This window comes from Octopus bimaculoides, chromosome 16 (genome assembly GCF_001194135.2).
Source record: "Octopus bimaculoides isolate UCB-OBI-ISO-001 chromosome 16, ASM119413v2, whole genome shotgun sequence".
Classification (NCBI taxonomy): Eukaryota; Metazoa; Mollusca; class Cephalopoda; order Octopoda; family Octopodidae; genus Octopus; species Octopus bimaculoides.
The window spans coordinates 50042869-50050542 of NC_068996.1; positions in this window are offsets into that span (position 1 = coordinate 50042869).

Genomic DNA, 7674 nt, shown 5'->3' on the forward strand with positions numbered 1-7674 from the left:
TAACATGAAATTCTGATGGAAGGTTTTAATTTGGATCACTTTAACCCTTTTGTTACCATATTTCTGTTGGAATTCACTGCTTTTGTTTCAATCAGTTTTGAAAATAAGGAAGAATTTTAAATAATTTTGTCATTATTAAGCTGGTGTATAGAACATTGGTATTTAAATTAACATGAAATTTCAATGTAAGATTTTAATTGAGATAATTTTAATCCTTTTATTACAATATTTCTTTTGAAATATATTTCCCTTGTTTCAATTAACTTTGGAAATAGTGAAAGATTTATTGAAATAACTTTGATATCATGGAGCTAGTATTTAGAATATAAATTAACATGAAATTTTGGTGAATGGTTTTAATTTAGATAATTTTAACCTTTAGCATTCAAACTGGCCTGCACAACGTATTTCCAAAAATTAACAGTCATCGAAATCCAAAAGCTATGAAATAATGCATTATTAATTGAAAATAATGTGAATAAATAAGCATTACATTTGACAAGAGTAACCTGAATGCAGAAGAGTTAAACAAAAAGCTTGCATCTTAAAAGCATGGAAAACCTCAAATGGTTAAAGAATCATAATTGCAGTGTTGCTTTTCATGATGTCTTGATTTAGAGTTTTGCCCATCATCATTGTTTAACGTCTGCTTTCCATACTGGCATGGGTTGGATGATTTGACTGAGAACTGGCAAGCCAGAAGGCTGCACCAGGCTCCAATCTGATTTGGCAGAGTTTCTACAGCTGGATGCCCTTCCTAACGCCAACCACTCCGAGAGTGTAGTGGGTGCTTTTACGTGCAACTGGCACGAAGGCTAGTCAGGCGGTACTGGCAACGACCATGCTCAAAAATGTGTTTTTTACATGCCACCGGCACGAGAGCCAGTCCAACGGCATTGACAATGACCTCACTTGAATGTTGTTTCATGTGCCACCGGCACATGAAGGCGACGCTAGTAACGATTATGCTCAAATGGTGCTATTTATGGGCCACTAGCACAGAAGCCAGACAGCTGCTCTGGCAATGATCATGCTCGGACGGTGCTGTTAGTGCTCCACTGGCGCAGGTGCCAGCCATGCTATGTCTAAATACATAGCACTGACACTGAAAAAAGGTTGGCAACTTATTCAAATGTGTGCGATATATGTTACGTAGGGCGTTTGACTGAGATTGCTTGCAGTAATTAGTTTATCTTTTACTTGTTTCAGCTATTGCAGTGTAGCCATGTCAGGTCACCGCTTTAAAGGATATAAATCTTTTTTTTCTTTTAAGTTTGGTTCTTATTCTGTTGGTCTCTGTTGCCAAACCACTAAGTTAGAGGGACATAAATAAACCAACACTGATTATCAAGCAGTAAGCAAGTACCAAACACAAGGACACACATGACAGGTTTCCACATAGTTTCCGTCTATCAGATTCATTCACAAGGCATTGGTTGGTCTGGGATTATAGCTGAAGACAATTGCATAAGGTGCTGTACATAAGGTGACTGAAACCTAAACCCATGTGGTGACAGAGCAAGCGTCTTAAAAACACAGTCACCATTTTGTTTCTTGATGCATTTGGCTGTGAATAAAGCTAAGTAAATTGAGGTAAAACAGTAATGCATCTGTGTTCTTGTGAACAGGATCATTTTTAAGAAATAAATTTCTAAGCACAGAATTTTGACAAATTAAATTTAAATGTTGAAGTGAATCTAACGGTTTTTGTGTGTTATTTTAAATGGCTTATAAACACCTTCCACGCTGCAATTGTTTTCGTTCCAGCACACGATCTCAGATCAGGTCACTTGCTATGCAAGTACATCTCCGAAATTTCTAATTTGTTTTTGTAGATTTAAATTAACCCTCTTGGAATACCCAGACCAATTGATTGGTCCAAGTGATACAAGCTGAAAGGACTTTGAGGCTGATCCATTGGCCTGATGGAACAAATCTTGTGAATGGTTGGTTTTGAGGTGAAATAGCTAATCAGAGATTTTTGGCTACACATACCAACACACTGAGTCTCAAAAGGGTTGATTAAAGTTTCTTTTTGATTAAATTTAATTTTTTAAAAAATCATAAATAATTTTCCATGGAAGGAAGAAAAACAAACAACAACGGTTCTTTGTTATATATTTTTCAGTTTTTCTTCATTAAACTTCAAGTTAGTATACAAGGCTGACATGCTGATGATAAAATCATCTTCAAAATAAAATAATTATAACTACATCGGGAGAATGTAAGAATGTTAGACATTTGTCTACATATACCAAATACAATACATTAGATGTCACAGGAAAAGAATTTAGCTACTGTATCCTGTCTCAGGTAAACAATGGTTATAAAAGGTAAAAAAAATTGCTTTAGATTCAGCAGCGATATTGTTGTTTAAAATTCAGCAAAATATGAAATTTTAAGAAAACAAATGCAAACAAAACTAATATTTTAAAATTACTTCATTTCTCCATCTCAAATATTGCAGTTTTTCACTTAATAAGAAATAAGTTTCAATTTCATTTTGCCAACTACATGAACAGTAGAAGCATTTTTAAAATCAGTAGGACTTTTATCCATTTCATTAAGTAATCTTCATGACAGGTTTAAAAAATTTATTTATGAACAAATAATAATAATAATAATAATAATAATCCTTTCTATTATAGGCACAAGGCCTGAAATTTGAGGGGAGGGGGTTAGTCGATTATATCAACCCCGGTGTTTCACTGGTACTCAATTTATTGATTCCGAAAGGATGAAAGGCAAAGTTGACCTCAGTGGCATTTGAAGTCAGAACGTAGCAACGGGCAAAATACCGCCAAGCATTTTGTCCAGCTTGCAATGATTCTGCCAGCTCGCCACCTTAATAATAATAATAATAACAATAAAACCAACAAATAGAAGGAAATGTAATTTCAAACATGAAATAATAAATTTTTGAAATTATATGGTGGTTGAAGGAGAAATTTAATGTTTTTAAGAATTATATTTTACATACCTACAACATGAAGGATTGAATAAAAAAAAAAAAAAAGAGATGCTGCAGGTATTTCCAAGAGAGAAAAAGAGATGTTAACTGAAATTCCTAAAATATCCTGATATATGAAACTTAAATAATAAAATTATCAACAATTGTCAATTCCAGAAAATGTGTATGAGTGTGTGGGCATATATGTACATATATATTCTTTTACTTGTTTCAGTCATTGGACTGTGGCCATGCTGGAGCACTGCACTGAAGGGTTTTAGTTGAACAAATTGACCCCAGGACTTAGCTTTCAAGCCTCGCACTTATTCTATGGGTCACTTTTGCCGAGCTGTTATGGGGGACATGAACACACTGACACCAGTTGTCAAGTAGTGATGTGGGGACAAACACAGGCACAAATAGCTGTGTGTGTGTGTGTGTGTGTGTGTGTGCGTGCGTGCGTGTGTGTGTGTGTGGCAGTCTTCTTTCAATTGCCGTCTACCAAATCCACTCACAACGCTTTAGTTAGCATGAGATAGTAGTAGAAGACACTTGCCCAAATTGCCACACAGTGGGGCTGAACCCAAAACCATGAAGTTGGGGGAGCTAGCTTCTTACCACACAGCTATATGTAATATACACACGCATATATATATATATGTTAGTAGGAAAGGTTGAGTTCTATATCATCCATTACTTTGTGGGTTTCCAAAGGTCAATTTCTAATAAAGATTCTTCGTATTTTCATTGGTGGTTTACTGTTGTATGAATTTTGTGAATGTGAAAATGCTACATGCATAAGGTGTGTTATGAGAATTTATAGAACATTTATCCTATAGAAACTCAACATGGAGAAGAAAAGATGTTTCTATAGGATACTTGATCTATAAATTCTCATCACACACACACATATATATATATATATCCCTTATACACATAGGTATATAAACATACACACATATATATGTACATACATACAATATACATATCTGACCTGGGCATGATTTTAAACGGTATCTGATAGCAGGGGTCCTGTTTTAGAAGTTCCAGAGTTTTGAAGAGTGTGAAATCACTTCTTAGCCATTACTGGTCTCAGGTTTACTCTGACCTGGAGTAGAAACACTTGTTGGAGTCCTGGCTATGGGTTAATTAGCACTTTATGGAAGAAACTTCAATGTTTTGTAAGTTCCTTGGGAAGGGAAATGACTAATGGGAGTCAACCGTGAGAAGCAAATCAAGGAGTGGAGTCTTTAGGTAGTCCAGTGCTCTCTTTGACTCCCTTCTGGCGACTCCAGAGTAGGTGGAGCTCTCCAGTCCTGTAAAGTAATTCACCTTGAAGGCCACTCCAATATAAAAACCTACAGCTTGCTTGTCACAGCAAGTGTCTCAGCCTGTTAATCCATTGAGATCAGATCTCCAAGTCTAGAGTTGGGGTCAGATTGCAAGGACTGGCTCTCACTTTAAGACTAGTGAAAAGTAGAAATAGAAACCTTGTAGGGTCAAGAAATGGTTTACATAGCCATTTGGGTGCATGTTGCTCTTCCTCATGAAAATTGAACACAGAGAAACTGCCATTATTATCATCATTATCTACTTTAACATTCATTTTTCCATGCTGGTACCACATAAAAGCATGCGTGTAGTGCCATGTAAAAAGCACCCAGCATACTCCATAAAGTGGTTACCATTAGGAAGGGTATCCAGCTGTAGAAACCATGCTGGACCAAACTGGAGCTGAGTGCAACTCCCCAGCTTTGGTCAAACTATCCAACACCCATGCCAGCATGGACAATGGATGTTAAGTGATGACGATATATATATTTCACACACACCTCTCTCTCTCTCTCTCTCTCTCTCTATATATATATATATATATATTTACATATATATATATATATATATATATATACCATATTTGATGGCTTATAAGACGCACCTTTTTTTACCCAAGAATGGCTTAAAAAATTCCCCCTTGTTCAATGCACTCAATGTAGGCTCAAAACTCGCGACTGTTGGTCAAAGTTATACTTCAGAGGTTACGCAGATGTAGCCTAGCCTAACTCTCTATGGCATTGTAATAGCCTATTTTTTCAAAGAAAAAAAAACAACATTTGTTTATTATTATTATTTATCATCATCACAATTACTATTGCTAATATGACTATTACATATGTTGTTATTATCGCCTAAGGTAACAAAACGTGTGCCGCCATCTACTGGTGAACAATCGCCTACAGTATGTTTATATTGAATGTGGATTCAATAAATTGCTTATAAGTACTGGTAATAACTAAGTTATACAGGTTAGTGGAGGAATTAAAACATTATTTTAGTGGCAATTTATTTTACAAAAGTATAGCCTAGGCTAGGGTGCGTCCTATAGGCCATCAAATACAGTATATTTACATATATATATAAATTTACACACACACACACGGTGCCTTGTTTTCACTTATTTTGTAGCACAAAATCCAAAGCCCTCAGTAAACTCCCATGTTAGAAATGAGTAGAATCTACCATGTTTGTCACATGTAAGGCAAACAAGACTATACAATATCAAGCATATATATATACACACACACACACACACACACATAATTTCTCTCATGTACACAAATTAGTAGTAATGAACTGAAAGTATGAAGAATCAATACTGCATGAGAGGTTAAATAGAGGAGTACCGTCAATGTGATACCGATGGTTTTCATGTTAATATATTTACAATTATTCACCCATTGTTTGAATGATAACAGCAACTCTATCATCTTGTTGGGAGAAAACACACTCTTGTCTATTATGATTACAGAGTTGCCACTATCATTCAAACAGTAAGTCAAAAAGTGTAAATGCATTAACATGAAACCATTGGTGTCATATCAACAGCACTCAACTATAAGAAAAGTATATATGTACACACACATACACATTTTATGGCAATTTTTCACTTTAATACTATGCTTTTCTTCAGATTTATATGGAAGAAAATGAGTAAATTTAGAATTGTCACAACTGAATTCCATTCATTCAACAAAAATTCTTGAGGAACATTTTAAATTTTACAGAATTAATATTATTTTGACTGATCAACCTGTTTTTTTTTTTAAAATCTTTTTTCTTCTTTTTGCTTACTAGTTTTTATTGAAATAAGAAAATTCAAATAAATAATTAACGATGAATTTCAAACTAAAATTCCATTTCAGTAATTAAATGAAATTGAAAACATTTCTTGTTCTTCATAAACACCATATAAATGCACTGATCTGGATTCAAAGAACTTATCTGAATATGGTCATGATGTAACAAAAGAATCTCCATATGTATTTGCATGTGCGTATGCACACACACACACACATTTGCAGAAATACCATCATCACTAATATCAACTTTTCCATGCATACATGGATTGGGCAAAGTTTATTGAGGCAGATTTTCTATGGTTGAATGCTCTTCCTGTCACCAACCAAGGTAATATTTCCTCCATGGCGAGAGAGTGAACATTGGAAACGAATGACACTGCTTGTAATACAAGGGCAATCATTTCACAATTATCACATGATATGAAGACAAAAGAAACACAAATATATACACATTCACATACATACACACAAACTCACACATATACGACGAGCTTCTTTACAATTTCTATCAACCAAATCCACTCAGCAAGGCTTTGGTCAACTTAAAGCTAGAGTAGAAGACACTTGTCCAAGGTATCATGCAGTAAGATTGAACCTGAAACCATGTAGATGAGAAGCAATCTTCTCAACCAAAAGCCACTCATGCCTATTGCGTATGTATGTATACAGACATGACAGAAGTAAATAGACACCCCATAAAACATCGTTTTATGTTTATTCTAATTTGTAAAGGTTTATATTTTTTATTAATTGACATTTTTATGTTTCAGGTTCTATATGTGACTGTTTAATCATGCCATGTACAAAAGAAGCCTTGGAACTGTCTGAATTTCAAAATGGCCGTATTGTGGTTCATTCTGAAGGTGGACATAGCATAAAATTGCAGAAAACTTTGGGGATCCCACTTCCTATAGTTAATAGAGTGATTGTAAAATTCACCAGAGAGAGGATGGAGTTCAAATCACCTCGACCAGGGCCCTCTGACAGTACCTTTCTTTTTGTTAAGAGAAGACACTTGTCCAAGGTATCATGCAGTAAGATAATCCTCCTTGCAAGGCCTCTGACATAGCAGAACAAGTTGATGTCAATCTCAGAACAGCTGTCAGTTATCTCCACAAACTTGGTAACTATGGCAGAGCAGCAAGAAGGAAGTTACTTTTTCAACCAGCCAACATCAAGCAGAGGAAAGATTGGGCTAGTGAGATGGTGGAGAGGCCACTTGCATTTTGGGACATTGTCATATGTTACTATGGCAGAGCAGCAAGAAGGAAGCCACTTCTTCAGCCAGCCAACATCAAGCAGAGAAAAGATTGGGCCAGTGAGATGGTGGAGAGGCCACTTGCATTTTGGGACACTGTCATATTCTCTGATGAGTCCAGATTTCGTATATTTTCTGACAGTGGTCGAGTGTGAACCTGGAGACTGTGATCAACAATTTGATGTGAAAAGATTGCAGCCAACAATGAAACACAGCAGCTATTCTGTGATGGTCTGGGGAGCAATTTGGAGCAATGGTTGATCAGAGCTGGTGGAATGTTAGGGATAACAATTGGAAAATACCACATGGTGAACAGAAAATTGGTCGCA